The sequence below is a fragment of the Bubalus bubalis genome, chromosome 17 (assembly GCF_019923935.1).
Source record: "Bubalus bubalis isolate 160015118507 breed Murrah chromosome 17, NDDB_SH_1, whole genome shotgun sequence".
NCBI classification, from domain to species: domain Eukaryota; kingdom Metazoa; phylum Chordata; class Mammalia; order Artiodactyla; family Bovidae; genus Bubalus; species Bubalus bubalis.
Window position 1 is genome coordinate 29833114 of NC_059173.1, and position 22493 is coordinate 29855606.

The 22493-nt window shown below is 37.7% G+C and overlaps 1 long non-coding RNA gene across 1 annotated transcript in view; it reads left to right on the forward strand.

Moving 5' to 3' along the window:
* Window positions 1–7657: 7657 nt before the first annotated feature.
* LOC123329957 overlaps window positions 7658–22493 on the forward strand; it is a 36420-nt gene continuing 21584 nt past the window's right edge. Inside the window, exons 1-2 of the long non-coding RNA XR_006545598.2 lie at window positions 7658–8136; window positions 15266–15349. This is a non-coding gene — a long non-coding RNA (uncharacterized LOC123329957). The remainder of the gene's footprint in view (window positions 8137–15265; window positions 15350–22493) is intronic.

Genomic DNA, 22493 nt, shown 5'->3' on the forward strand with positions numbered 1-22493 from the left:
CAACTGCAATTATTTCCTCCACTGAAGTATGAACCTAAAAGTTAGACATGAGGCCTGGAATCAACTTCTTCCAAACTCTTGAAAATGTTGATATTTTGACCTGTTCCAATGAATCACAAAGACATCTAGAATGGTGAATCCTTTCCAGAATGTCCTCAACTAACTTTGCCCAGATCCATCAGAGGAATCACAGTCTATGGCAGCTATAGCCTCAATAAATGTACTTTTTAAAAATAATAAGACTTGAAAGTTGAAATCGCTTCTTAAACCATGAACTGCAGAATGGATGCTGTGTTATCAGGCATGAAAATGACATTCATCTCATTGTTCATCTCCATCCGAGCTCTCCGGTAGCCAGGTGCATTGTCAATGAGCAGTAATATTTTGAAGGGAATCTTCTTTTTCCTGAGCAGAGTGGGGCTTAAAATATTCAGTAAATTGTGTTGTAAACAGTTGTGCTGTCATCCAGGCTTTGTTGGTCCATTTATAGAGCACAGGCAGAGTATATTTAAAATAATTCTTTAGGGCCCTAGGATTTTGAGAATGGTAAATGAGCACTGGCTTCAACTTAAAGTCATCAGATGCATTAGTTCCTAACAAGAGAGTCAGCCTGTCCTTTGAAGATTCAAAACCAGGTCTTGACTTCTCTCTGGCTATGAAAGCCCTAGATGGCATCTTCTTCCAATATAAGGCTGTTGTTCAGTGTAGCCACCCTCCTCAGTTATCTTAGCTAGATCTTCTGGGTAACTTGCAGTTTCTACAACAGCTCTTGGTGTTTTCCCTTGCACTTTGATGCTATTGAGATGGCATCTTTCTTTCTTTTTTTGATTTTATTTATTTATTTTTTAATTTTATTTTATTTTTAAACTTTACATAACTGTATTAGTTTTTTTGATTTTAAACTCAGTTTATTGAAAGTCCTCCTTGGCTATAGATTAAAAATTAGAATTATATGGAAAAGTAATTGGAATACTTCTTTCAAATGATACTACATACATAATTTCTTCAGTTGAGATATTTTTAAGTTGAGCTCAAATATATCCTAATATTCCATGGCAAAATATTTTATATTTCTGATATAAAAAAATTAGTTCCCAGTGAACATGATATAGTTCTCCTTGTCTTTTCTCTTTATTTTTAAAGTTTATTTTTAATTAGAGGGTAATTGCTTTACAATGTTGTGTTGGTTTCTGCCATACATCAAGCAGAATCAGTCATAGGTATACACATGTCCCCTTGTACCTCCCTCCAACCCCTTCCCATCCCTCTAGGTCGCCACAGAGCACCAGACTGAGCTCTCTGCGCTATACAGCAACTTCCCATTAGTTCCTATTTCACACATGGTAGTGTGTACATTTCAGTGCTACTACCCCAATTTGTCCCACCCTCTCTTTCCCCCACTCTTTCACCGACTTCTAAAGCCCACAGAAAACAGTCTCAACATCTAAAAGTAACTGGTTTTACATTCTCCAAAGGGGAATTTATACATTTTTCTAATGTTTCTTCCACCAAAGTTTCTGGATAACATTAGTAGAAGAAAAGAGTGTGCTACGGATAAGTAATGGGCTTCCCTGGTGGCTCAGTCTGTAAAGAATCTGCCTGCAATATACAGGAGAGCTGGTTTCAATCCCTAGTCAGGATGATCCCCTGGAGAAGGAAATGGCAACCCACCCCAGTATTCTTGCCTGGGAAATTCCATGGACAGGGGAGCCTGGAGGGCTACAGTCCATGGTGTTCAAAGAGTCAGAGAAGACTTAGCAAGTAAACCACTACCATGGTTAAATAATGTGGGACAGGACTGAGTTGTTCTTCCTAAGCAGATATATTTACTGCTTAGGAAGTAAATATAGATATAGATATAGATATAGATATTATATAATGTATAATATACTTATTATATATTAGAATCTCTAGAAGATGCTATTGCATCGTGTCTCCAAAGTGTGTAGAATGCAGTATCCCAGCAAATTGCATCACTTTAGAGCACTTTTTACTAAAGGTTCCTCAAGGACTAGTTTTCTGAGAAATACATCTGTGGGAGAAAATGAGCTGGTACAGGCAAGTAGAAAGAGAAATGGTGAGCTCTACGAGCAAACATGGGCTGAGTGAGAGGTCCTTTAGCTTAGACAATCCCAGGATCAGTGTGTTACTGGGGTGTCTGGCAGTGAGCAGAGAGCACCCTGTATCCCAGCAGGGCCTTTCATCAGGACAGCAAGAAATGTGGCTGCAGGACAGTTTCATTACTTGAGAACACACCAGCTTAAATGAATTAATATAAGAACACTGGTGATTTGTTCAGTATGTCTGTTCAGTTGGAGCCTTCCCTCTCAATGATCCTACTCTACCCAACATTTTGGTTTTAATGAGTACATTCTCAAAAAATCTTCAGGAAAGTAGGGATGACTGACGTGTTTTGAGACTGGGAAAGTGTTTTCTATAAATCATGAGATAGTAAATATTTTACCTCTGTGGGTCATAGTCTTTGCCAAGAGTACTCAACTTTGCTGAGTTTCTCTTTTAGTGTGAAAGCAGCCATAGATGATATATATTAGAAAATGAATATGGTTATGTTACAATGAAAGGTCCTTTATTTTTTTTTTAATTTAATTTTATTTTTAAACTTTACATAATTGTATTAGTTTTGCCAAATATCGAAATGAAAGGTCCTTTAAAAGTCAGGTCAGGTCAGGCGGGGAGCTGAATTTAGTCTGCATATTTGATGACCTTAATGGTTGTCAGAAGTGGAGCAAAAATATTCAACAGTCTGGTATAATTGGCTAGATTTGTGAAAGTAGAATTTAATAACTATAGTATATTGTATTTTCAAGTCAACAACTCAACTTCAACTTCATAAATATTAGAAGGAAGATACATAATTTATCAATACATGCTTGAATTGTTGAAAGTTCAATGTTACTCCCTTTAATGTATCAGTACTTTCCAAGAAAGACAGGGCTATACCTCTAGCAGTGCCCAGAGGAACTCCAAATAAAACTTTGCCTGACTTCACTCTGTATAATCGGCTCCAGTTTCATCCACCGCATTAGAACTGATTCAAATGTATTCTTTTTAATGGATGCTTGGGGCTAGTGCACTGGGACAACCCAGAGGGATGGTATGCGGAGGGAGGAGGGAGGAGGGTTCAGGATGGGGAACACATGTATACCTGTGGCGGATTCATTTTGATGTTTGGCAAGACTAATGCAGTTTTGTAAAGTTTAAAAATAAAATAAAATCTAAAAAAAAAAAAAAAAAAAAACCACTTTGCCTGAGTCAAACCACACTTGGAGTTTTGCATCACAGGCTAGAAACTTTCATTTGTGAGGTGACTTGCAGACAGGAGCAAGCCTCATGTAGTAAGATAATTGGGACAATGTTGTAAGAGAAATAGATTCCAAAAAAGGAGTTACTTAACCTGGCGAACAGAAGACTTCAGTGATGTAGTATAGCTGTCTTCAGACAAATAGTTCTTACATGAAAGAAGGATTAGACTTTCCCTCAGCTGTTCCTGAAGACACAGGTGTAAAAGTAAGGCAAAGCTTAGTTTTTACACAAGGAATATGTTTTTGACAAATGTAGCTGCTCTCCACAAATAAATTACAAATAAGCCACATTGGCAGTAATTGATTCTCCCTGTGGAAGAAACCTTCTCATCATGAAGGGGTTTCTCTGACCACTTGTTGAAACATTATGAAGAGGTTTATTTGAGCAAGTGTGCACTCAAGTTTCTATTTAATATTCTCTGACTTTATAAACTGGTGGAAATTTAATTTAACTTTAATTAACTTTAAGGTTAAATTAACTTTAATTAACTTTAAATTAACTTTAAATAACTTTCTTAATCATGGAAATAGTTATTATTTTAAACTAGATTTTAATTTCTAGACTGACTTGTGTTTTAGTCGCTCAGTCATGTCCACTTCTCTGCAACCCCATGGACTGTAGCCGCCAGCTTCCTCTGTCCATGGAATTCTCCAGGAAAGAATACTGGAGTGGGTAGCCATTCCCTTCTCCAGGGGATCTTCCCAACCCAGGGATTGAACCCAGGTCTCCTGCATTGCAGGCAGACTCCTTACCATTTGAGCCACCAGGGAAGCCCTAAAGGCAGAGACTCTGTGGACTCTAGCCTGCCAGGCTCCTCAGTCCATGGAATTATGCTACTGATCCTATATTGGGAATTAATCTATGACAACAGAGGCAAAAATATACAATGGGGAAAAGATAGCCTCTTCAATAAATGATGTTGGGAAAACTAGATAGTGACATGAAAAGAATCAACCTGGACCACTTTATCACACTGTACATGAAAATAAATTAAAAAACAGATTTAAGCCTTAAATGTAAGACCTCAAACCATAAAACTCCTAGAAAAAGATATAGGCAGTGTGTCCTTTGATAGTAATCTTAGCAATTTTTTTGGTATATATCTACATGTGCAAGGGAAATGAAAGCAAAAGTAAACAAATGAGACTATGTCAAATGAAAAAGCTTTTGCAGGTGAAGGAATTAACAAGAAAATGAAAAGACTATCTCCTGAATGGGAAAAGATATTTTCAAAAATATATCTAAGATGTTAATACTCAAAATATAGAAAGAACTCAATATCTTTAAGTTATTAGTTTGAGTGTACTCAATATCTAAAAATCAAAGAATCTTATTTAAAAAATGGCATACGATCTAAATAAATATTTCTCCAAAGACATGTGTATGGTCAACATACACATTAAAAGATGCTCAATAATACTAATCATCAGAGAAATGAAAATCAGAACCACAATGAGAGATCACTTCAGATCTGCCAGAATGGCTATCACCATAAACATCACAAGGAACAGATGTTGATGAGTATGTGGAGAAAAGGGAAACTTTGTACACTGTTGGTGGGGATGTACATGTGGCAGCCACTAAGGAGAAAGGCATGGAGTTTCCTCAAAAATTAGTCATAAAACCACCATATGACCTAGCAATTCCAGTCCTAGTTATTCATTGAAAAAAAAACAAACCACTAATTGAAAAAGATGCATGCACCCCAGCATTCACAGCAGCACTATTTATAATAGTCAAGACATGAAAACAACCTGTGTCCATCAACATATGAATGGATAAAGATGTTGTGTATATACACAGTGGAATACTAGCCACAAAAGAATGAAATTCCACCATTTGAAATAACATGGATGGACTGAGAGGGTCCATGTGAAGTGAAATAAGCCAGACAGAGGAAGATAAATACTCAAAGATTTCACTTATGTGTGGAATCTAGAAAGATAAAACAAATGAACAAACATTAAAAAATTGAAACATTATAGATACAGAGAACAAACAAGTGGTTGTCATAGAGAATGGGATTGTGAGGAACAAAGAAATAGCTGAAGGAGATTAAAAGGTACAAGCTTCCAGTTGTAAAATACATGAATCTTGAGTATGAAATATACAGTATGGGGAATATAGCCAATAGTTCCATATGGTGACATATAATAATGACATTGTTAGGATTAGTTTGAAATGTATAGATATATGGTGTCACTATGATGGGTAACAGAAACTTACATAGTGTTATAGGTCAATTCTACTTCAAAAGCAAGGAAACTAATGAGCAAACTTACAGGAAAAGAGATCAGATTTGTGGTCTCCAGAGGCAGGCAGTGAAGGTGGTCTCAAGGTACAAACTTCCAGTTATAAGATAAATAAGTATTAAGGGTGTTAATGTGCAACATAAATATAATTAACACTGCTGTATATTGTACATGAAAGTTGCTATGAGAGTAAATCCTAAGAGTTAACACAAGAAAATTGTTTTTTTATTTTTTAAACTTTTATCTATATGAGATGATAGATGTTCACTAAATTTATCGTGTGAATCATGTCGTGATGTATATAAATCAAATCATTATGCTGTATACTTAAACTTATAAGATGTTATGTGGCAATTATAATTCAATAAAGCTAAAAGAAAAAACAAGCAAAATATGAAAAAAGATTTGGTTGTACTTTAAATCATGGCATCTGGTCCCATCACTTGATGGCAAATAGAAGGGCGAAAAGTGGAAACATTGCCAGATTTTCTTTTGTTGGGCTCTGAAATCACTGCAGATGGTGACTGCAGGCATGAAATTAAAAGACGCTTTCTCCTTGGAAGAAAAGCTATGACAAACCTAGACAGTGCATCCAAAATCGAAGACATCAGTTTGCCAGCAAATGTCCATATAATCAAAGCTACAATTTTTCCAGTAGTCATGTATAGATATGAGAGTTGGACCATAGAGAAGCCTGAGAGTCAAAGAATTGATTCTTTCGAATTGTGATACTGAGGAAGACTCTTGAAAGTCTCCTAGATTGCAAAGAGATCAAAGCATGTAAAATATCATGTATGAAACGAGTTGCCAGTCCAGGTTCGATGCACGATACTGGATGCTTGGGGCTGGTGCACTGGGACGACCCAGAGGGCTGGTATGGGGAGGGAGGAGGGAGGAGGGTTCAGGATGGGGAACACATGTATACCTGTGGTGGATTCATTTTGATATTTGGCAAAACTAATACAATATTGTAAAGTTTAAAAAAAAAAAAACAGTCAATCCTAAAGGAAATCAGTCTTGAATATTGGAAGGACTGATGCTGAAGCTCCAATACTTTGGTCACCTGCTGCAAAGAGCCGACTCATTGGAAAAGACTGATGCTAGGAAAGGTTGAAGGCAAAAGGAGAAGGGGGCAACAAAGGATGAGATGGTTAGATAGTATAATCAACTCAATAGACATGAATCAGAGCAAACTCTGGGAAATAGTGAAGGACAGGGGAGCTGAGCGTGCTTCAGTCCATGGGGTCACAAAGAATCGGACATGACTTAGCAACTGAACAACAACACACAGAGCAGACTTTTAAAAAGAGTAACACTGAGATATATACACTGCTGCTGCTGCTGCTAAATCGCTTCAGTCCTGTCCGACTCTGTGCGACCCCATAGACAGCAGTCCACTAGGCTCCTCCATCCCAGGGATTCTCCAGGCAAGAACGTTGGAGTGGGTTGCCATTTCCTTCTCCAATGCATGAAAATGAAAAGTGAAAGTGAAGTCGTTCAGTCGTGTCTGACTCTTCGCGACCCCATGGACTGTGGCCTACCAGGCTCCTCCATCCATGGGATTTTCCAGGCAAGAGTACTGGAGTGGGTTGCCGTTGCCTTCTCTGATATACACTACCATGTATAAAATAGATAGCAGGTGGGATGCTATATAACACAGGGAGCTCTGCTCAGTGCTCTTTGATGAGCTAGGGATGGTGTGGGGACATTAACAAGATGGTGCCAGTCAGGCTCTCTTGCTCTACACTTTCATGCCCTCTCACCCCATGTTCTGTAAACAATGACTTTGCACATCATAAGGTTTATGTAAGAGCTGAGATTATTTATAGTAATGTGCATGCCCATCACAAAGTACTCATTTGGTCACAGGCTACTTTGTGTGGTATCCCTGTATGAGTTTTATCATGAAAGCCTTGACTGCTGCTGCCTTGGGGCTATGTTGGAGTGACATCATGATTATGTTATATGAGGTTATGTTATGGCTATGTTATGGCTAGATTATGATTTTGTTATGGTTGCTGCTCTGGCTGCTGTGTCAGCCAGGAGAGAGGCTGTGTTATGGCTCCCATGCCAGCCAGGAGAGAATAAACACGTCTGTAGTTTTTACGGCTCCTCACATTTTCTTCCAGCCTCTTAGCCCACGTCTTGCCTACCATCATTTCAGCAAACAGTGCTCATAGTGAGATACAGAGAGACAATTGGCACTATGAGCAGGATCAGCAATACAGATGGGTTAGGGTTAGATGGGATGGAGAGGTGGGAGGGAGGCTCAAGAGGGATGAGATATACGTATATATATATATCTGATTCATATTGTGATACAGCAGAAACTAAACAAACTTGTAAAGTAGTTATCCTCCAAATAAAAACATTTTTTAAGATATTAGAATTGAAATTTTTTCACAGAAAAGCAGAGATCTAGAAAAAAGCTGTAAAATAGGAGAAACATGTTATCTTAAAAGGAAAAGGAAAATAAAAGATTTATTTTGAAGCTGAATTTTTTTTTTCTTTTTTTCTGGAGCATAACTGGGAAACTGTCTCATTGGAAGACATTTACAAGGTAATGGGTTTTTTTTTTTTTTTTTTTTCCCTTCTCTAAGAGTCAGTCTACAAGAAGATGTCACAATGAATTTGTGTATTTCTCAGCTATTTCCATTAAACATCCTTCTGGTATATAAATGGAATAGAAGGAATTGTATCCTTTGTCTTCTCTCCACAATCTCTTTTTTTTTTCTTTTACTGAAGCAACAGAATTGGACAGTGGTGATGAGGTTGCGAAATGGCATTTCTCTTGGTGTTCAAGGTAAATTTCAGGGGATTCATAGAATTAGACACATATAATGTAGTTGCATTATCTTTTAGTCTATTTTCTCTATACAATCACTGAGAAATAAAGTTGTTTAAAACAACACTGGAAATGTTTTGAATAATGCAAGGAAACCATCAAAACAGGAGTGGTCCTCACATGGATGCTGTCAGCTCTGACTGCTTAGTCCACGACTGCTTAGTCCACTTTTGGATTATAACCTACTGCTTAGGGTCTTATCACTGACTCGATGGACATGAGTTTGAGCAAACTCCAGGAGATAGTGAAGGACAGGAAAGCCTGGCATGATGCAGTTCATGGGGTCACAAAGAGTTAGACACAACTTAGTGACTGAACAGCAACAATTATCAACTTACATTTAGACTTTATGATCTGTCTGCACTGTATGCATTTTATTTAAGGGATACTTTACACATTTAAGTATTTGTGTATCCTTTATAGATATAATAAAAATGTTCTCAATAGCATTTTTATTTCTAAATTAGGGTCTGAAAAGTATATCTCAGTATAACTAAAATTAACTGAAGACTCTATCTTTTGATAATATTATGTAGTAATGTTAATTAATTTCCATCTTCCTAGTGCAAACTGTTTGTGGAGAATATTGTCTAGTACATGTGTGTCAAGGTAAGTTTGCATCAAAGTGTTCCATCGGACAAAGACAATTAGGAATAGTAATACAATTCTTTGTTGAATATTTACAATGATCTCAGATTTCAAGAGGGCTTATAGGAAAAAATAAAGAAAAACACATTTAACATTGCTTTTCTGACAATTTTTGGCTTATTTAGGGTAAATATAATTTAAAATGCTCTGTTTAGAAAAAAATACCTACAAATTCTAAAGGGTTTTTATTTTTGTTTTATTTTTTTCCTGTGAGGAATGGAGTTTACTGAGATACTCTGCATGAGTCAGAGTCAGTAATGTTAGCTGTTGTAATAAGCAACCTTGAAGTGACGGTGGCTTAGCAAGTCAAGTGTTTATTTCATGTTAGTATAAAGTCCACAGTGGGATGAGCTTCGCCCAGTGTCTCCTCAGGGAGCTGTCCTCTGAGAGGGGTGTTGGGTACTTGGTATCCTTGCATCCTTCCTTCTTCTCCATCTCAGAGTCCTTATCCTTCTAGGTGAGCTGACTAGAGAGACAACATGAGTGACCATGGAGGATGCTTTAGGCTGGGCCTGGAGATGCAGGGGGTGCTACTTTTCCCCTTGTAAAACATGGGCCCAGAGTTACTATACATTTCCACTAAGATACAAGGAAGTCTAGGGGGTGTGGAATATTGTGAGTTAAAAAGTTGAAGGGAACTGGATATGTGTGTGTGTGTGTGTACACATGTGTGTGTATGTGTTTGTGCATATGTGTGTCTATATGTGTGTGCATGTGTGTAACAATTTCCAGGTTTTAAAGCCTTCTTAGTAAAATGTCTCTAACATATATAATAGCATTTCTTGACAATCATAGTAGTTTTGATAAAAGCAATTAAATGATTTTGGAAGAAAAATTAATTTATACTGAGTATATATACATATATAACATAATTTATACTGGAGTCACAAAGACATGACAAAGCACACACAAACACACATACATATAATTTAAATTGATATTTAGGATATTTTCTGTGGTTTTATGTACAAAGTTACTTACTATTTGGATATCATACATATTGGCTCAGCAGTAAAGAATATGCCTGCAATAGAGGAGATCTGGGTTTGATCCCTGGGTCGGAACGATCTCCTGGAGGAGGGCATGGCAACCCATTCCAGTATTCTTGCATGGAGAATCCCATGGACAGAGAAGCTTTGCAGGCTACAGCACATAGGGTCACACAGAGTAGGACATGACTGAAATGACTAAGCAGAAACATGTATGACTCCATCCATTCTAAGAATGAAGTAAGTGCACATACTCATAAATAACATACCCACAAAGCAAATTGAGGTAAAAATTACTTCTCAATTCTGGCCAGAATCACCAAAAGAAAAAAAAATCAAGAGTTTTTTTCAGTAAACACACATAATCTCTTCACTATTGGGATATATTTTTAAAATGACTTGTTTTCTGTTATGATCATAATCAGAAGCCTGTAACTACTAAGTAGAAAAATAATAATGATCAAAGTCAGGAAGTGACCTGTGACTCCAGTGTAGTCCCCAGACCGATGCTCCTTGTAACGCCGTTAAAATCCTTTTACGGCGATCCCCAGCCTCTCGGGGATTTTATACCCAACTTTACTGACCTTGGAGTCTATATAGAGTCATCACTGTAGAGGAAAAGCCACCATTTAGCCAAACACACACACACACACACACTGCCCTTCATGGTCTCTGACCCAGTTTAGCCTCCTGTGCTCTGCATCTCTCCCTCCTTAAGGAGTTTGCTAATTCAGTTCTGCTCCTTCTCACTCCCCTAGTTCTTTTTTCAGCACTGCTTTCCCACACGTGCAGGTATTTCATGTGGGCCTTCCGCTCTGTACCTCCAGGCCATCACCCAGTGTCTTCTTTGCACCACAGTCACATCACTTGCAAGGCATCTTGATTTTACTTTTTCCCCATGCAATTTTGACTTTTCCTTTTCAGTTGCTCTTTAACTGTACTTTCATCCTCCTTCCTCCCCTCACTGAAACACACTTCTCCAGGTTGACTTAGTCTCCCTCTGGGTTCTACCCCAGGTTTTCTATCTGTCCTCATAGTCTGGGACAATTCTGTCTATGGAACAGCTCCCTCATCCCATCTCTATTCCAGAGACAAGAGCCTGTGGTTAAACAGAATATCAGATAATGCCTGTTGGGCTCCTCCACATCACCATGAATTTCTCAGGACCAGAGCAGATGTTGCGTTTCACCCCCAGAGCTCAGGCCTCCTCTGACCTCTGGCTCTTTCAAAGATGTCTCTATTCTCTCACTCACCAAGGCACAAGCCTTTGATCATTTATGACATTTTGGGCCATGACCACACAATTGAAAAATCCACAGGGCCTTTCGATTCCACTTAAACCACAATGTTTTACACATCTTTATAAATTGCTTTCTCGCCTGCAAGGCTTTCTGCTCTAATCCACTGGAAACATCAATGCCCAGTTGTTATTTTTTTAGTCACCACGTCTCTTCTTAAGGACACTCAGTCACTTCATTGAGTGTCTGGAACCACATAAAGTTTCTCCAAGGTGGTCTCTGTCTCCTTTTCCAGCCTCATACCCCACTGGTCTCCAGTGAATATCCATTAATCCAGTTAAACTCCACTACTAGTGTGCCCCCGTCACTTTCCTCTGAGACATTACTCACGCTCCATCCATCCCCAGGAATGCCTTCTATCACCTTCTCCCTTTCAGACATCACATCAATTCTACTAAGGCCTGGTCACAAGCAGTTCAAATTTCACCTCCTACCAAGTTGTCTCTTCTAATCCTTTCAACCATTTAAAAACCCCTATATAATGGCAGTTCGCCTATTCTGACTCATATTTCAGATAAAATGCTCCAACTACATATATTATAAGCTTCTTGAGTAACTATTATTCTATTTGCATCTGTGGTATTAGGTAAAGACTGAACACAGTAGTTTTTCAGGAAATATTTGCTGAAATCTAAAAACCTTTCAAATTTTCATTCAAATCTGATTTCAAATCTGGAATTTAGGTAATATAGAAGCTTAAATAGCTTCAGAAACTTTGGAAAACAAAACTGATTTAAGTAATTAATCAAGCACTAAAAAGTTTCTCAATAAGTTTAAATCACATGAAAAATGGGTAAGAATTAAAGAGGAAATCTAATGAACAAAATGAATTGAAAAATTCCATAAAAACTATTAAGTATCTAAAAGGCAGAAGATGTGGATAAAAAAGTTTCGAAGTAAGAAAAATATCTTTTCTTTTTAAATGTTACTAGAAATGTGATGCCTTTGATAGTTTTTTAGTATTGCTGAGAGATATTAAAACCATAAAATATGTAAGTATCCTTTTTCTGCTTTGATGTTTTTCCTTTTATAAGCCTTTAATAGATTTGCTGCCAAGAAAACCTGTGATGTTTAGGGTCAGGGGTTTATTTATAATCTTATAAACAACTAATCTTGGATGAATCCCCAAATTAGCATTCACCACTGAGTTTCCAGTGACTAGAATAAAGATATCACATCTGATTCAAAAGTTTGGGAAGTACCAAAGGGTTGAAAAATTTTGATAATAATAATCATGCTGCTGCTGCTGCTAAGTTGCTTCAGTTGTGTCTGACTCTGTGCCACCCCATAGACGGCAGCCCACCAGGCTCCCCGATCCCTGGGATTCTCCAGGCAAGAACACTGGAGTGGGTTGCCATTTCCTTATCCAATGCATGGAAGTGAAAAGTGAAAGTGAAGTCGCTCAGTTGTGTCTGATTCTTAGCGACCCCATGGACTGCAGCCTACCAGGCTCCTCCGTCCATGGGATTTTCCAGGCAAGAGTACTGGAGTGGGGTGCCATTAAGGAAAACAATTAGTGGTAGAGTGTAAAATGATTCTTTCAATAAATGTCAGCCTATTTGAACACAGATTTTTTATTTTCCTTAAAAACATTTGGGTTTGAACAATCCATCATAGTGTCAGCAAGACCCTGCCTTAGAACAGACGTTTGCATGATCCAAACATCACTCATAACTGAGTCCTATCACGTCATTGCTTAGAAGTGAAAGCAACCCAACTACAACGTTGACAGTGTTTAAAATTTTAAGGCAAAAATAAATGTTCTGAATAATACAATAGAATCTGCTATAAAAACAATTCTTTACGCTACATAGAAAAAACCCCACCAGGTTTAAGATCTTCTATGTAAAAATAAAACTTAGATTTTTCATGATTATAGATAAGTATAGCAAAGAAAGTGAAAGTGTTAGTCACTCGGTCATGTCCCACTCTTTGTGACCTCTTGAACTGCAGTCCTCCAGACTGCTGGGTCCATGGGATTTCCCACCAAGAATACTGGAGTGGGTTGCCATTTCCTCCACCAGGGGATCTTCCCAACTCAGGGATTGAACACCCATCTCCTGCACTAAGGCAGATTCTTCCTTACCATCTGAGCCACCAGGGAAGTCCAAGTATAACCACACCTATTTGAAAAATATTAAGAATGCAGCATTCTGTGGAAGCTGACAAATTTCTTGTTCCCAGACCACTTGAGTTGGTCTGGGAGCAGAGTGTCAAAGATACTAAATTTATGTCTCTAACATTCAAGAGAGCAAGTAAATCCCAGTAGGATTTAGCTTTTGACTCACCTACTTCTTACCCTAAATTATTCAAGGTGTTTCACCTCATTTCATTTCTTTTGCATGCTTGTATGCATGCATGCATACTCGGTCATGTCCAACTCTATGTGACCGCATGGAGTGCAGCCTGCCAGACTCCTCTCTCCATGGGATTTTCCAGGCAAGAACACTGGAGTGGGTTGCCATTTCCTACTCCGGGGGATCTTCTCAACCTAGGAATTGAACCTGCATCTCTTGCATCTCCTGCATTGGCAGGTGGATTCTTCACTACTGAACCATAATGCATAACCTGTTTTGAGATTTTCTGAAGGTATTTCAAACCAAATATTATGTACATTTTTTCAAGACATTTCATTTTTCTTGATTTTTACATTTATGAACATTTTAACCTTTAAACATTTCCCCAGAACCTTCCTTCTCCTCCACTGAGAAACAAAAGCATAGACTATTTCCTATTATGGGCTTTGCCCTCTGCTACCAGGTCCAGAGGACTGGCAGGATACACGTGATGCATATTTACAGCACAAATTTGGAATTACACTTTTAAAAATATTTAGTTATTGAAGTATAGTTGATTTACAATGTTGTGTTAGCTTCTGTTGTGCAGCAAAGTGATTGTTATAAATATATATACTCATATATTTATTTATATATATTTATTATATATTTATAAGTATATATATATATATACTCTTTTTTATATCCTCTTCCATTGTATGTTATTATAAGATATTGACTATGTTCCCTGTGCTATACAGTAGGTCCTTGTTGTTTATATATTTATATATAGTAGTATGTATCTAACCCTAAATTCCTTATTTTTCCATCCCACCACACCCCACTATCCCCTTTGGTTAAAAAATGATACAGGTAACCTTATTTACAAAACATAAATAGATTCACAGACATAGAAAACATTTAAAGCCTTTTCTCCAATAGTAATTTTTGAAGGTCTCCAACACTTTTTTTTTCTTTGACAGACTGGATAAATCAAAGCCAAAAAAAAAAGTATTTAATTGCTGCTTCTTGCTCCTACTCTATAAAACCCAGTGAATAATTCAGGATTCAGAAACTGTATGAAATACATAGAGAATTGAAGATCAGAACATTTCAAAAGTAATGATCCAACAAACACTTCTTTCTCAGGGCTGAAATAGCTCATTTATAAATTGCCTGTTTTTTAAAGACTGGCTAAACCAAGAACTTGATCTATCAGTTTTGAAACCTGCCCCAAGCCACAAACACAAAAGAAGAGAATCTCAGCCCAGGAATGAGGTCCGCTTCGCACCTGGCAGGGCGCCTAGTGGGAGCTTCAAAGAGTGAAGGGAGCTGCTTTCAGGCTGCAGGGAGGATGAGCCAACTCAATAAAGCCATTTTTTAAGCTTAAAAAAAAACCCAAAAACTTTCACTGGAGCTCTAAAGACTTCCATGGTTCTCTCAGGTGCTGAAGCCTGGGAAAACTTTTTAATTGACTTTAATTAAAACCTTGCTTGCTCTATGAGCTACACGAGGGGTAAAAAAAAAAGAACACAGGACATTTTCCTTCCTTCCCCACTCTTCATCTTCCCTCAATGTTATTTTTTGGTGCTAAGATTGTATACCTTACTTAACAAAGATCATTGCTTTTCAGGTAAAACTGAGATACTTGCTGAGTTCTCACTGAAGAAGAATCTGGAATTCTTAAAATAAAAGCTGAACAGCAAACAAATGACAGGTAGGAAAAGAAAGCAAATTCTTCTATGAATTCATCAAAGAAATACTCAGATACAAATAAGTTATGTATCTTTAGCACAGAGGAAAGCTTATACTCTTGACCAGTCTAGGCCATTACAATTTTTTATAGGAGACCTTGGAGATCTGTACCCTACAATCCAGTACATTGGCCAAATGGTAAGATATGTAGCAGGCATCCTAAAATATACCATTTTATGAAATAATGCAAACTATACCCACAGAAGGGGCTTGCCAGGTGGCTCAGTGGTATAGAATCCTCCTGCCAGTGTAGGAGCCACACGAGATGTAGGTTTGATCCCTGGGTTGGGAAAATCCCCTGGAGAAGGAAATGGCAGCCCTCTCCAGTGTTCTTGTCTGAAAAATCCCATGGACAGAGAAGCCTGGTAGGCTACAGTCCATGGGGTCACAATGAATCAGACACGATTGAGTGACTGAGCATGCATGCACATACCCTCATAAAAATAATAACTGTGCTAGAATGACCAAAGTTGTAAAAAAAAAAAAAAAACTGGACAATGCCATAATTAAACACCAGAAGCAGAAAAGGAATCAGAAATTGAAAACATAAGAATAAAACTCTATATTTTCCACTGATAATTACAAAACCTTGTGATCATCCAATTTCCACTATTCATGAAAATCTGTTATATTTTTCAATTTTCACTGAAACTTTTCCAATGTTAGTGTATATGTGCATGCTCCTTCACTCAGCCTACAGCCCAAACAATCTTTTTTCCTTGTATCCCAGTAAATCTGATATCTAACATATCACCAAGTGTCACTGATTTGTCCTCATCCTCCAAGTGATGGGCTTAACCTGCCCTTTCCTTAATACATGGCTCCATACCTGTTGTTGATGCCCACCCTACTGTACTTCTATGATTTTCAACCTAACTCTGATTTCTTCCCCTTTTCTTTACTATAAACACTTCCAAGCTTTCGATTTTTCTGTCTGTTTGCTTATCCTCTATTCCCTTAACAACCTCTGTACTATCTTCTTATCAATCTAAACGCCATCCTCCTTCAAGAACCAATGGTCTGAATTTCCAATGAGGGTGTCAGTGCCATAGACTACCACACTGCTCTTTCTTGAACTTCCCCTTTGCTTTCATAACTGTGTGCTAGAGAGATCTCCCTGAATATTTCCTGAGCAAATCAAACTTAACGTGTCTGAAAACATATCTAGAAGGATATCCTCTTAACCAGAAATTCCTTCCCGCTTGTCATGTTTATAATTGGTATCCATATATCCTGTCAAGCCTTGAGGCTCTACATCACGCCCCTCCATGCCCTTGTTCATGCTGTTTCTTGATCCTCCCAGTCAGAAGTAAGCCACTGAATTCCTAAGAATTGTTTAAAATATTTTTGTGACACTTATGAAGGTTTGATTTACTACGCTTTTGGGCTCCATCTTACCTTGTCTTACTGTGCTAAATACACTTGAAATTCAATACCATGCCTTCCTAACATAGAGCTTCCCCACTACAATGTGTCCAGATGATGTCTGTTTTCTGAGTAAATGAATCTGATCATTGTTAGTTCAGTTTACTAAAAAAGCCACTCACAGAAAGCACCATTCATTTGAGTTCATCTATATACACAGCCTTTTCTAAATTATTTACAACCCTGCTGACCCCACAGTACTCACATTCCACAAGATTCCAGGTAAGAAGGAGAAGGTTTAATGATAACAGATTTGCTGACCTAGGTTGAGGCTGTGAATCAGTACTGTTGGACACATAATTGATTTTAAAGACAAGACCCTCAGGATATTAATCCTTGCTGATTCCTCCGAATGGTGAACACTCATATTTCAACACAACCCCTACCCATCAGAATTCCTCACGTCTGATCTCTGGCTCTTTCTCCTGTTCCTTTTACCTGGTGAGGATGACATATGCTTTGTCTGAAAGGCAAATAAAAAACTAAGTCAAGATCTTTGAAAGTAATTAAGAACATAATTAGATGGCAGGATGATGGTGAAAGGATAGACTCCTTCGTCTCCTTGTGTGTGAGAGACATGCAAAGGCTCAACTGGGAATTCAGGGAAGAGTGAAATCTTGATAGAACTGACATGACTTGAAGGAGCAATTATTTACATTACTAAAGTGGAAAGGCAGATGTAAGTTCACAAAGCCCTTCAACAATACCAGAATTCTGTGGCCATGTGCTGAACCTGGAATGTAACACCTTAGTAAAACAAATATCACCCCTTATTTTCAGATTATAAATTACCTCCATTAAAAACTTTTTAAACGAGACTGTCTTACCATTCCCCAATTATTTCCCAAATATTAGAGCCACTAATATAAAGGACAGTGTATTTACACTATGAAGTATTAAATTTGATCTTCCATAAGCCGTAAATATGTGCTTTCTATGTCTGTATGTGATATCCTTACATACAGGGAGATAACAGATATAATATTTAGAGGAAGACAAAACAGTGGAGACGTTGTTTCCATGGCAACAACTTAGAGATACAGAAACTTAATAAGCTAATTTTAAATTCAAAGGAAGTATATATGCTTTTAGTAGCTAAATAATCAAACAGAATTCTTTCTCTGTAAAGTATTCTTTGAAATAAATAAGGGAAATCTTGCTGTCAAGGTCACATTTAGTGACCTATCCCAGAAATGTCTGAATTCATACCTAGAAAAATTAAAGTAAAATGCTTCTAAATCTGCCTCCTTCTCATTAGATGGTCTGCAGCACAACAATTTCATCTTTAATAGGAGTAGATAGTTTCACTTTCATTCGGATTTCAAAATTCATGCATTTTTAATTTATAATTTTAAAACACAAATTAATATTTTGTTCAATACATGCACCAGGCATTGAATTAGAAAATGATGAAGATACAGAGATGATTGCTTTCAATCTAGTAAGGAAGGAAAGACAAAGATGACAAATAATGTAGTAGAACTCCAAGGGCATCAGGAGTGTAAGAATATTCCAAGAAAGGTGTAAGATTAAAGGAATTCCTTTGGACTGATGATAAGTGCTCATGGGGGGCAGTTGTAGTTAATCTGGACCGTAACAAATGTGATGGATTAGGACAGGCAGAGATTCAGTAATTATCTTTTGAGGGTGGTCTTATAGTCAAGACAAAAAACAAAAGGAAAGGCATAGTACATTTGCAAAAATTGGGTCAAGTGAGAGTAAGCAATAAAAAGTAATACAGATGAGAACTAAGACTGTAAAATTGTAGACATTCATAAATCTTAAGTTGATTTATATTACATTGAATCTAATTGAACAAATTCAAATGAGCTAATGGTTAGGCATATTCATGAAGGTCTTGAAAGTCAAACTGTAGACTTTAGAATGTATTCTGCTAGGAGGCAATTTGTTCATTCAATGCATATTTATTAACCGCTAAATACAAATTAAGTATTTCATGAGATGCTAGAAATTCACAGATAAACATGACAGATTTTGAGCACTGGGATGTCATTGCCTGGTTATCCTGGCCCAGGGTTAGTGAAGGGGGCTTATTTAAAAACTGCTTGACATGATTTTAAAGGATCAGTGCAATTTAGACAAAGAGGAGCTGACATAGATTTCCAAGAAAAGGTGACTTGTGGACTAAAGGCACAGAGGCTAGAGCACGTTAAAGTGGTCCTGGTTCTCCTGGAACTTTCCCAACTCTAGAGCTGAATAATCTGAGTTCTGGTAATCCCCAGTTCCTAGACATATTGGGATAGTTAATTGGGAAGAGGTAGATGAAAGAAAGACTGTAAGTTTAACTAGACAGAATATAAAGTTCTGCAAGGAGTAGCAGAAAATAATACTGTAAATTAGGCACATGCTAGGCCATAGAGAGTTTAGATTCAAGGCTAAAAATTCAGAGCCCAAGGGACACTGGTGTGTTCTAGACAGAGAAGAGGCATGGTTATAACTACTCATGAGATAAAACTTCCATTGGTAAAAAGGTTATGGACACATTCTCTTGGCAAGAAATAATGACAGTGAGCAGACTGATGATAAAAAGCACAGAAAGGATAGAAGAGAACCACTAAGGGAATAAAATACATGGAATTCAGTGATTGTTACAGAGATGGAGAATGGAAGTTGATGATGTTCATTTGTTCATAAAATACTCAGTGCCTAATGATGATAAAGACTCTTCTAGGAGGTGAGGACACAGCAAGGGGCAAAACAAACATGTAGCTCTCATCCTACTGGGGATGTTGTCTCAAGTTCCCACTGGGGGTGCAAGAAGGGAAACTAGCTGTTGGATAAGATAATGAGCTCATTTTGGTGTATTAGTTGTCATATCTGCGGAGTGGCAGGAAAAAAAATCCTGCATTAGTCACTCATACTTCATAAAGATCAGTCTTTATATAGCAAATAAGATAGATTTCAAGGGATAAAGCCAGGAAATAAATAGAGAAAAGTTAGACCCTGTTCATGAATGCAAGACTAAGGCCTATAGAGATTTAAGAGGAAAGTAAAGATGGGCCAAGTAGGGGAGACCCCACAAAAACTGTTTGGACCCAGTGACTTGGAGACCACATGATAGAGGTGATAGTGATGGAGCTTTGAGGATGAGGAGACAGAATTTTGACACATTATTGCAGAGATTCTAGGGGTCATCCATTGGATGCTCTGATGCAGATATCCAGCAGAGAAAGAAAAATACCAGGAAATGTTTACTTCCTGACCACAAGGTGACCTTAGTGATGTACCCAAATCCATCAAAGTGAATTCCAACCATTGCTGGAAAGAGAATAGAGGGAAAGAAGAGAAATAAGGAAATTTAGGGACTTGTTTATATACATATGTAACAGAAATTTTAAAATTTTAGAGGCTATCGAAGAGACAGTAGAAGGAGGTAATTTGTGAATAAAACAAAATGGAAGGTCAGTTAGAAATGGAAAATTTCTCCACTTCATGGAAGCCTTAGGAAGCATTGCAATGTGAATTTCATGATAATATTACTATGTATCAGTTATGACACCAAGAATTACATTTTAATAGGAGCAGTTATTTTACTTAGAATGGTAAATTAACTTATCTCTGTCCTTCCTTTCTTATATCTACTTAATCATCAAGTTTTTAAAATACACCTTTCAAATAGAGTAAATTTCACCAAATATGATTGGATACATGCATTCTAATACAAATATACCATGAATGTAAATTTTAATTTAAAATGGTTTCAATATTTTAGCTTTTGCAAAGCAAATTCTAATTCTGAAACTATCATCAAGAAATTCAGAAAACTAGTTTTCATAAATAAAGCTTTTAAATATGAATTTTAAACTACCTTAAACATTGTTGTACTCAAAACAAGACAGGGTGACTGAAAGTTTAATCAAAGCTAATTGTGAACTTGGGTTTACATCAAATAAAATTTGGCAGAAATACAGTCTTTTACTTATAAGATTGGATACCATTTTTATTTCAAAACTTATAAAAATTCTTTTCTATTAAACTGCTACTGCTACTGCTAAATCACTTCAGTCGTGTCCAACTCTGTGCGACCCCATAGACGGCAGCCCACCAGGCTCCCCTGTCCCTGAGATTCTCCAGGCAAGAACACTGGAGTGGGTTGCCATTTCCTTCTCCAATGCATGAAAGTGAAAAGTGAAAGTGAAGTCGCTCAGTCATATCCGACTCCTAGAGACCCCATGGACTGTAGCCTACCAGGCTCCTCAGTCCATGGGATTTTCCAGGCAAGAGTACTGGAGTGGGTTGCCATTGCCTTCTCCTTCTATTAAACTAGCCTAGTTCAATTAAAAGTGAAGCATTTCTCACTAAAAATCCAAGAATATGAGTTTCTAATTTTTTTTAAGCTTTTAAATACTTTCCATCCATACCAAATTAAAAATGACACTTTTCTTAAAATCTTATTGACCATAAATTTGACATCAAAAGAACTTACCAACATGATGTTTCCTGAAAAATAGCTAAAAACACAATAGCTTCAATCAGAGTTGCAATATTCTTCTGACTGGTCTTTCTCATTCCAATTTATAGTCCGTATGTCACTTCAATTTCTAAAAATAGGGCTTGGAAGGAGGAGGAACCACTGTTTATGGGGACTGAGTTTCCATTTGGGAGGATGGAAAAGTTTTGGAGGTGGATGGTGTTGATGGTTGTACAGCATTGTTAATGGACTTAATGCCACTGAAGTGTATACTTACTAATGGACAAAATGGTAAAAATAAATACATGAAATAAAGAAAGAAAAGGAAAATAAGGTTTAAAAAGAGTTCTCGAGTAATATTACCAAAACCTGTTGCTTTTCCTTTTCCGGATCTCTGAAGATGTTTGCTTTGGCAGCATCAAGCTCTTGGTGGCCTCCCCCAGGTAACAGCCCTTCTTGCCTCTTCACTAAATGTTATTCTCCATCTTCTTGGACACACATATACACACACACATACTGTCTTCCCAGCCTCTGCCATCCCCTACATGGAAGCTGTGGTGGTCTTCTCCTGGCCTTACTCCTTCTCAGGTGGAGGCAGCTTCCCCTGTTGTGTCCCCACAACCCTCTGGTCAAAGGTCGACCACGCAATACTCCCCTTTCTTAAGAAATCAGTGAATTATGCACCTATTTCACCAGACTATTTTTTCTGTCTTGAATGTTCAATGCCTAGCCTATTGCCCATTAAATAGCAAAGAAAAGTGAAAGTGTTGGTCACTCAGACGTGTCCCATTCTTTGGGACCCCATGGACATATAACCCGCCAGACTCCTCTGTCCATGAAATTCTCCAGGCAAGAATACCAGAGTGGGTTGCCATGCCCTCCTCCAGGGGATGTTCCCAACTCAGGGACCGAACCCTGGTCTCCTGCATTGCAGTAGATTCTGTACTATCTGAGCCACCATGGAAGCCCTGGTATATAGTAAGTGCTCGACAAATGCTCACTGAGTCAGTGTACCCAGTGTTTCCTTTCCTGCCCTATACTTGCTCTCACACTCTGCTCTGGTATGTGCATCTCCACCTAAGGGACTCAAAGCACATCTGATACAGTTGATGACCTCCTCATGTGATCACTCCTTTGGGCTTATCAGTTCAATTTTTCATTGTGATATTCAGGTACATGCTTTGTGTTTTGCCACCTCAACAAGCTGAAATCCTTGGAAAGCCAGTACTTGTTTTATCTTTTTCACATG